The 10,333-nt window shown below is 33.5% G+C and overlaps 2 long non-coding RNA genes across 2 annotated transcripts in view; both read right to left on the reverse strand.

Moving 5' to 3' along the window:
- Positions 1-2,228: 2,228 nt before the first annotated feature.
- Positions 2,229-3,741, reverse strand: LOC108732923. The gene is made up of 3 exons (XR_001937165.2): positions 3,579-3,741; positions 3,094-3,168; positions 2,229-3,024 (listed from the first exon to the last, which is right to left on the reverse strand). It is a non-coding gene; the product is annotated as an uncharacterized LOC108732923 (long non-coding RNA).
- A 221-nt stretch (positions 3,742-3,962) lies between these two features.
- The window catches only part of LOC108732917, a 23,838-nt gene continuing 17,467 nt past the window's right edge, over positions 3,963-10,333 (reverse strand). The window contains exons 2-4 of the long non-coding RNA XR_001937164.1: positions 4,557-4,631; positions 4,270-4,487; positions 3,963-4,125 (exon numbers count right to left, since the gene is read on the reverse strand). This is a non-coding gene — a long non-coding RNA (uncharacterized LOC108732917). The remainder of the gene's footprint in view (positions 4,126-4,269; positions 4,488-4,556; positions 4,632-10,333) is intronic.

The raw sequence follows: 10,333 nt of genomic DNA on the forward strand, positions 1-10,333 counted from the left end.
CCCCCTGGGTCCCGCGCCCCCCCGGGTACCCCCGACCCACATTCACACCCCCTCGCGCACACATTCACTCCCTCACACACACATTCACACCCCTTGCATTCACTCACCCTCTCACACATTCACACCTCTCACACTCGCGTTCATACCCCACACTGATAATGGGAGGGAATAGAAATGTATGAGGGTGAATGGGAATGACCATTTACCCTCATGCACTTCTATTTCCCCCCATTACCTCACACTCTCTCTCATACACACATACAAACACACTCATACAATTCCCTACCCTCTTACACTCCACATTTATTCTTATTCATACCCTATACTCGTAATGGGAGAGAAAAAATGTATGAGGGTGAATGGGAATGGCCATTTACCCTCATGCATTCCTATTTTCTCCCGTAACCTCACCCTCTCTTTCTCTCATGCACACATACAACTTCTCACTCTCTTACGCCCCACATTAACCCTCATTCATACCCCATACTCGTAATAGAAGAGAATAACAACGCATGAGGATGAATGGGAATGACCACTTATCCTCATACATTCTTATTTCTCCCTACTACCTCACTTCCTCTTTCATACACACATATAAATAAACTAATACAATTTTCCACCCTTTCACACACTACATTCACTCTCATTCACACCCCACTACCGTAATGGAAGAGAATAAAAATTCAAGAGGTTGAAAGGAAACTAACTCTTATCCTCTTACATTCTTACTGTCCCCTATTACTTCTTTCATACCCCTTTAACATACTCCTATTCCCACACAAGCATTTATTCTTTCATTGCATTCTCACCATCCCCTGAATGTAACACATTCACTCTCATTTCTCCTTCATTCGTAGTTGGAGACAATAAGAATACATGAGAGTGAATAGCAACGACTATTTACCCTTATTTATCCTTATTTTCTCCCATTAACCTTCTTTTTCTCAAACATGTACGTTTATTCTCTCGTTTCATTTTCACACCACCCTTTCTAACATACAACCACTCTCACACATGCATTTATGTTCATGACATCACCCTCACTCTCTCACACATTCACATCTGTCACATTCACCCTTATTTCTTCCCTAGTCATAGTGGGAGACAATAAGAGTACATGAGCGTAAACAGCAAAGGTTGTTTTACTTTTATTCTTCCTTATTTTCTCCCATTCTACTTCTCTTTCTCAAACATATGCATTTATTCTCTTCTTTCATTCTCACCGTCACCCTTTTTAACATGCACTTACTCTAACATATGCATTCATTATTTCCACCCCCCCCCCATGTTACACACGTTCACACCTCTAACATTCACCCTTATTTCTCTCCCAATCGTAATGGGAGACAATAAGAATAAATAACAGTAATCAGCAAAGGTTTTTTTACCCTTATTCGTCCTTATTTTCTCCCATTAACTTTCTCTCTTTCCTGCACATACATTTATTTCTCATTTAATTCTTACCACCACCCTTTTTAACATACACTCACTTTCACATGCGCATTCATTCTTTCATTTCATTCTGACCACCCTATTTTACACTCTCACACATTCACACATCTAACATTCACCCTTATTCGTCCCTTAATCGTAATGAGAGATAATAAGAATACATGAGAGTGAACCCTCACACATCCTTATTCTCACCCATTACCACTTTCGCCTCTCTCACCATCCTCACTACTTTCTCGCTTCCATTTTCTCCCCAAAATAAATTCCCTAACGCCCCTTATTTGTTATTACAATAAAATGTGCAATAAATACAATAATATTCAATCTGTAAGTATAAACATAATATCCTAAGATAATTTACGTAAATAAATATTCTTACAACTATTACATATATTTACGATTTCTTTCTTTTACATAACTTTGCTTCCATCTCATCAGTTCTTTCTATAGTTTAACAAAATTGTACTTGATAACAATTATTTCTTTTTATTTCTATTAACATTTGGATATTGATTCGATGTTGGTTACGTTACTTTTGGTTAATTTTACCATTATGTTTAGCTGGCTTTTCTGACCAATAGGAACGAAAAAAGTTTGGGATTTTTTCTTGGACGAATTAAATAATCATTAATAGAGAATTTTGTTTATTCGGCAACGTTTCGACGCTCTCTGCGAGGTCATTTTCAAGCCTGTATTAAGTAAAACAAGATAAAAGAACATTGTACACAGAGTTCGTAAAAGTTACAATACAATCAAAATTCGAAATANAATCTTCCTTTAAAAAAATTATTATATTCTCTGTAATTTTGTAACTCCCTAATCATAAACCCCTATTACATACAGCAGATTAATTACTGCTGATAACATGAACGCAATTGGATAAAAATTTAGTAGCTGGAATAGAAAAGAAATAATAAATCAAAATACCAAAATTACCATTGAATGTAAAGGTAAATACACTAGAAAGTAACAATTCAAAAACTGTAAAAAAAATTAATTCCTAATGTCGTAAAAAATAACAAAAATTGTTCACTAATATTTTGTTCAAAAAGTACAAACTCAAAACGGAAAAAAACAGAAGCGCAAAAAGCGATTTAAAGTGTGAATTTAACTTATCAAATAAATAAAATATTTTGAATTAATTCATTTCATTGTGAACTTTAACTTTTAACTGAAAAATAACAAAACCATTTAAATTAATATCCAATTGATTATTTCGCGAAAAATATCAGAATATAGTAAACAAAAAAAATGTACTTATTAAACAAATAATGGATATCTTTTTTTGGTTTACATATTTTTTTGAAAAGGAATTATAAATTTAAAGTGCAAAATTACTAAAAATTTTACAACTTGGCGAAACGATTAATTATCCTACGTTTAAAACTGTGGTCTAGGAAGATACGCAAGCTTTAATGGTATTTTCCGGACTGTTTTCCCATTTTCCGGCCTCATACTCAATAGTGACGTAACTGGTGACGAAGATGAAGTTGGCAGAATCCTTAATTATCTTTACTGTTCAATAGCGAATAAGAACATCCAAAGATCATCATCAATCTATTATCATTGAATCTGAAACAATCAATAAAATTTACAATAAATTTCAGAAAATTCGAGGTACTTATTGAAGAGCAAAATTACCATTTTACGGTCTCAAGTCTAAACGTTTGAACCATCCTTGTCGCTGAAGATCCTCTCTCATGTTTAAGGGAGCATCTGAAACAAATAACACAATAATATTTAAAAGACAATAAATAAATAACAATGCAGATGAATACAATTTTAATTAAGAACATTATTATTATTTAAAAAGCAACAGTGTATAAAAAGAAAAGGTTTATTGTTAGGGACGCCTCCTGCACAGCTATTTTGAAATCCTTAAACGTTCAAAATGTTCAATAAATTTTACTAATCACTGATTATATCTAGTGAAAATGTGTTAAAAAGATGTCAGGAAATAAATAAAATGTTTTAAATTAATACATTTTATTGTGAAAAAAGTTTAAATTAATATCCAATTGATTATTTCGCGAAAAATATCAGAAAATAGTAAACCATTTAGTAAAAATTTAAAGTGCAAAACTAGGATAAATATTACAACATGTCGAAACGGTTAATTATCTTACGTTTTGAGGAAGATTATATATTAAAACTGTGGTTTAGGAAGATACGCAAGCTTCTATGGAATTTCCAGGACTGTTTTCCCATTTTCCGGTCTCACACTCAATAGTGACGTAACTGGTGACGAAGATGAAGTTGGCAGAATCCTTAATTATCTTCACTGTGAACTTTTAACTGAAAAAAAACAAAAAAGTTTAAATTAATATCCAATTGATTATTTCGCGAAAAATATCAGAAAATAGTAAGCCAAAAAAAATGTACTTATTAAACAAACCAAGGATGTCTTTTTTGGTTTACATACTTTTTTTTGAAAAGGAAATATAAATTTAAAGTGCAAAACTAGGATAAATATTACAACATGTCGAAACGGTTAATTATCTTACGTTTTGAGGAAGATTATATATTAAAACTGTGGTTTAGGAAGATACGCAAGCTTCTATGGAATTTCCAGGACTGTTTTCCCATTTTCCGGTCTCACACTCAATAGTGACGTAACTGGTGACGAAGATGAAGTTGGCAGAATCCTTAATTATCTTCACTGTGAACTTTTAACTGAAAAGGAACAAAAAAATTTAAATTAATATCCAATTGATTATTTCGCGAAAAATATCAGAAAATAGTAAACCATTTAGTAAAAATTTAAAGTGCAAAACTAGGATAAAGGTTACAACATGGCGAAACAGTTAATTATCTTACGTTTTAAGGAATATTATATATTAAAATTTAGTAGGAAGACACGCAAGCTTTTCCGGACTGTTTTCACACTTTCCCACTTGCCGGCCTCACAATCAATAGTGACGCAACTGAGCCGCAACTGCTGATGAAGATGAAGTTGGCATAATCCTTAATCATTTTTACTGTTCAATAACGAATAAGAACATCAAAATATCATCATCAATTCGTTTTCAATGAATCTGAAACAATCCATAAAATCTACAATAAATTTCAGAAAATTCAAGACACTTATTGAAGAGCAAAATTACCATTTTACGTTCTCAAGTCTTAACTTTTGAACCATCCTTGTCGCTGAAGATCCTCTCTCATGTTTAAGGGAGCATCTAAAACAAATAACACAATAACATTTAAAAGACAATAAATAAATAACAATGCAGAAGAATACAACTTTATTTTTTAAAAAGCAAACGTGTATATAAAAAAAAGAGAGGGTTTATTGTTAGGACACCTTGTGTATAGCTATTCTGAAGTCCCTTAGCGTTCAAAATGTTTGATAAATTTTACTAATTACAGATTACAACTCATGAAAATGTGTTAAAAAGATGTCGGGAAACGCCTACCTTCCGTACACGTAATGGAAAATTTTCATAGTTTCTTAGATAAGTTTTGTTTACTTTTATGCACCATAAGCTATTAAATATTCAATTCCCATCACTTAATACTTAGATGCACGTTATAAATTCGTAACATAAATAAAATATCGTTTTCGTGAGCTACGATAACTAGACAAGCGTTGACTAAAACCATCATGAAACGACTACCACCCGAGAACAATCGTAATAGGTATGTACGTGTATGAGCATGTAATTGCCAACTTGAACTGTTAGAAGTATTATTCCACTATAATAGTTATTAATATATATTACCACGTCGATTACTGGACTCTAAACAATTTTTTTTTCTGTACGCTCTTCACTCGGGAGATGAGTGTTTTCATTAACGATACTTGACGCATCCTTGCTGAGTGATATAGTGATGTCTTGCTTGAATTTACCTTTTCCCTGCCCGAAATTTACAGCTTTCACCTTGTGTGCTATTTTAACGAAAATTCGCCAGAGTGTTCCCGCTACCAGGAAATTTACAAGATGAATTATAGGGACTCCATTTAGCTTTAACTTAATGTCTTTGGGTGTTAAGTGTTAGTTATTAGCGTGTACATAATGAACCCGAAAGCGCCGGAGTGAGGACACGGTGGTTTCTGGCGCTGATTATGGGAAATGCTGTGGAAATTATTATAACACCGGAGTGGACAATTAATTAAAGGCCAACAACAGCACTGCACGAAAAATAAAATTGAATTATGCAACAAAATTTAATTTGAAATATTAATGTGAAAATTCATTTTCAATTTTCCATTCACTACAAAGTACCTAGGCTTGATGAGGGAAAATTTTTGTTGCTGTTATCAAAATTTTTCCTCATGAGGATGGAAAACTGAAATGAATTTTCACGTTAATATTTCATATTAACCGCTATTAATAATTAAAAATGTCATAAAATATATGTGTGTAATAAGCATCTATTAGTAATAATAAACATATGCACAAATATAAAATGCTAATGGATATCCATCAAAAGACAACAACAAATACATAAAATTGTAGTTAAATAAAATTTTTTGTTAAAGGAATCAGAATTTCTTAAGGACGAATTATGTATTTGCCTATCTAAAGTGAGTAAAATACGAATAGGACAATAGCCAGTAGGACTGGGGAGTTTCCAAACATACGAAGGATTTACAATATCGGCACAACAACAACTATTTGTGATAGCATTACTGACACCCTTTCAACATTATGGAGGGTTTTTGCAATGGAAAGTTCACGGTATCTTTTTTGCAGAAATTGTAGCTATTTTTGTATAAAAAATACAATGTAGTATAGGAACATTAGTATAGCTAGATACATAAAAAATAAACTAACGTAAGCCAATAAATAAAACAGCTTTTGAGAGTTGTTACGCTTTGTTCAGAAGATTTTGAGAGTTCGGTTAGTTTAGGGAAATTTTTAGAGAAGCGGGTGGTATTTTCAGATAAAACTGATTGAAAAATATATTCAACAGTCTACACCTTCACTAAATTATGCATTTTCGCTCGTACGACATAAAAAGAAAAAATTTTCGGTAAACATTTTGCCCTACCTACATTAAACCCTGATATTCTCGACTATTCTCAATTACAATTTCTATAAAAATTAAATTTTTCGTTTCTGTCAACTAATACAGCTGTTTAAAATGACCCATTAAAAGATTTTGGATCTCTCATTTTTGTTAAAAATTTTTTTGGTAGCTAACTGCAAAGACTGTAGGGTAGCAAAACAAATTGGAAAAGTAATATTCATCAGATTTTGTTGCATTATTCAATTTCGAGAATACTCAAGCAAATTAATTTTGTTTGAAGAATAACAAATCAAAATTATAGCGACCCATTTTTCTGACTAATTTTTTCTTTTGTTCTGCATGAAAATTCGTTTTTTTTTTTTTGATGTATTAAAAAGCCTCTTTAGTCATTAGGTTGATTAAAATTAAAGTCATTTACGAATCCGTAATTATTTTCGTGAGACCTTTAAATATTAATATTAGCAATTCTATTTTGGGTTTCAAACTGGAGGAAATCCATCATTGTTACTGTAAAGAGAGGATGAGATTTACGCGCCGGGGGCTTGCACCACACAGATGCATAATTTATCACACAGGTAAAACATCATAATTGCACCACACAAGGGCTAAATAGAAGTGTACACTTACAGCATATGCAAAACAGTTCTGCACACAGACCTGACCAAAACAATANAATTAAGATTTATTACGAATTCAATAAACCACTTTAACTTACGCGGGTCATCGCATAGCAGTCCGAAAGGGCATTTAGCAGGCAGACACATGGCAAAAACATGAAAGTTACAGTTTTGCGTAAAGAAAAGAGGGTAAATTGTAACTCACCGGGGGAAGTGCATTTCCCATTCAGACCTTGAATAAAAAGCCCATCTTTCCATATCGAATATACATACATACAACAAACTACAATCTTCAGAAACGAGTAGAGGCTTCCGACTGTTGCGCTAGTAGTCAGCATCCCAATTATTATTGTGAGAACACCAAATTCTGTCAATCGGGCGCATGTAGGGCCCTCTCCTACATGTTTCTGCTCCGGAGGAACCACATCCTCAGAGAGGATGAGATTTACGCGCCGGGGGCTTGCACCACACAGATGCATAATTTATCACACAGGTAAAACATCATAATTGCACCACACAAGGGCTAAATAGAAGTGTACACTTACAGCATATGCAAAACAGTTCTGCACACAGACCTGACCAAAACAATACTAACTCAATTATGACAAAATATATCCGTGCCTGCCCGGCTAGTCACCTTCATGAAAAAAGGTCATATTTCAAATCATAACACCGACAAACGTATAAAAACATATAAACTAGATAAAATAAAGTTACAACTCCAGTAATAATAATAAAAAAAACACGATCTCAGATCACAACGTCAGAGAATATGAGTACTCCGTTCGTGTTGTCTTTTCCTACTGTATTCGTAGTTTTTTGCTATCTTCCAAGATGTAATATGACGAAAGGAAAATTTATGCAAGTAATAGTTCTGTTTAAAAGTTGAGCCACTGATTATCGCTGCAGCTAATTTTTTCGAAGAAAATTATTAGAAATTCTCACTATAGAGACAAATTTATAACGTAAAACTCGCGCTCGAATCTCAAGTTTCAAAATTCTAGTTAGAGAAATGAAGAAACTCCACCTAAAAAATTTAAAATAAGTGAATTTAAAACAATTTTTGTGTCAACATCTTTATCATAAGGTCGTCAGCCTTAAGACTGGCTAATCTTCGCATTTCCATAAAACTAGAACATCCCACATCAATAACTGTTTGTAAACAGTAACCTAATCGAAGTCTACCTCTACTCCTCTTAACTCCTGTTTCTGCAACAATCTTTTCGAATTTCTAAATTAACCGTTCGCGAAGATATCGAAGTGATTTCTTGTTAAAGGCGACTCGACCCTGCGCTATCTTTTGTTTTATATCTTTACTGCTCCTTCAATCCCGACTTATCTGACATCATTTTTCTACCCTACCTTTATTTTCGCTCATTTCCTACATTATTTTCCTTTGTGCTTCAGTATTTTTATTGTACTTTATTTTCGTACAATAATGTTTTTTTTTTGCAAAAAAATGTTCCAGTTACAAATGATTTCATGTTAGATATATAAGTTCTTCGGTATAAAATAATACATCTAATCTCTTTTGAAATATTACAAGACCAAAAATAATAACGATTTAACTGCATCGATAGCGATGTATGTGTACGTATGTCGTATCCCTAAAGGCACCTATTAATTTGTTCGCAGTCGGAAGCAACTTCCACCTAGCAATTAATTAAGATGTTGTGTGGTTCTCTAATTTGTCTTGAGGCCTCGGCTTCCATGTGCCCGATTCTCAACCGGCCAGAAAGTCCAATTAAATGTTCAGAGAAGGGCGGTTTAAGTGACGATGCGACACGGTGGAGAAAATAAATTTTCGGTACGTGTCGCTAGTCACAGTGTTACAGTCAGCGACAGCAGCGCCACCTCTACCGCAACCAAGTCTAACGAATTCATGAACATTTGCATTCGAAATAGTACAGACAAACAGAAACCGGCGAAAGATATGAATGTTTCCTTAACAAATCCTAACTCACTGGAATAAAGGAACATCTACCACCAACTGTTTCAGATTTGTTTATTCCTTAAATATTATGTTTGAGATACCGCTTTGAGTACATAATGTTATATTAGTGGAAAAGAAAACAGTTTAGAACAGCATTTTGAATCTGGAACAATATAATATAAATGTATGTATGTAAAGCCTTTGCGGTTAGTAAAAACGGATAAAACTGCATAGAGTTAAGAGTTGGAGTCAGTGCCTCGTAATACGCTCAGTTAATTTTTTACAAATATTCACCAATTATTCAATTATTCAATTTATGAGATTGTTTTTTGAAAGGAATATAAAATGAAGTAGATGGGCGCGGCGGAAAACAAAAGCGTTCGAAATGTGGTGTTACTTGCGAATGATGAGGATACCGTAGATAGAAATAAAGAGGTATTAGATAGAATAGGAGAATAAAGGACTCTACGGAAGTCAATAAAAAATAGCCAAGATAGGTTGGTAGAATATCTTCTCAGGCATGATGGTCTAGTCAGAGACATATTAGAGGTAGAAACAGGAGTTAAGAGGAGTAGAGGTAGACCTAGATAAGATTACTGTTCATAAATAGTTAAGGATGTGGGATGTTCTATTTTTAGGGAATATGAAGGAGTTGAAGTACGTTTCCAACCTTACGATGATGATGACTAAACACAGGTAAACTAAAAGAAGACGCAGGTGTTGGGATGAGTGAATGTTTGTCAAGGCGAGTCTCATTTGTCACCTTAGGATGACAGTTTTCCTTCTTGTTGCATTTCCGGTCTTTCATATACGTATGGCTATCGATCAACTTGCACACCATTGCCCATCTCAAATGTTCATGCTTCAGGGCTCAACTCAACTCAACCAGACGGTTCATTTTTATGTAAATAATTTAGAGATTTAAGGCTATTATAATAATGTATCTAACCCTGAAAGGTAGAGCATATCCCGAGTCAAAAAATTGGGACTCATTTTGTCCTCATTTGATCTCAATAGAATTTTTAGGGATATTTCAAACTACAAGACTCAAAAGTCTCATTTTATCCGCGGTTTTCCCGTATCAGGACAAAATGAGACTTTTGAGGAGTAAAGATTATTTAGGAAACCTCATTTTGTCTTCAAAAAGTCTCATTCTTTTCTTGTTGAGGTTAAATTGAGGACTATTGCCATAGGATTGCAGACATTGAGAATAAAATGAGACTTTTTAGAATCCAATGTGATGAGTCTTATGAAAACTTATTGAGGTATCTGAGATTAAAAACGTCTAAATGAGGAAAAAATGAGTCTAAATAGTTCATTTGAGGATAAAATGAGTCCCAATTTTTCGACTCGGGTA

This window comes from Agrilus planipennis, unplaced genomic scaffold (genome assembly GCF_000699045.2).
Source record: "Agrilus planipennis isolate EAB-ADULT unplaced genomic scaffold, Apla_2.0 scaffold22, whole genome shotgun sequence".
NCBI classification, from domain to species: Eukaryota; Metazoa; Arthropoda; class Insecta; order Coleoptera; family Buprestidae; genus Agrilus; species Agrilus planipennis.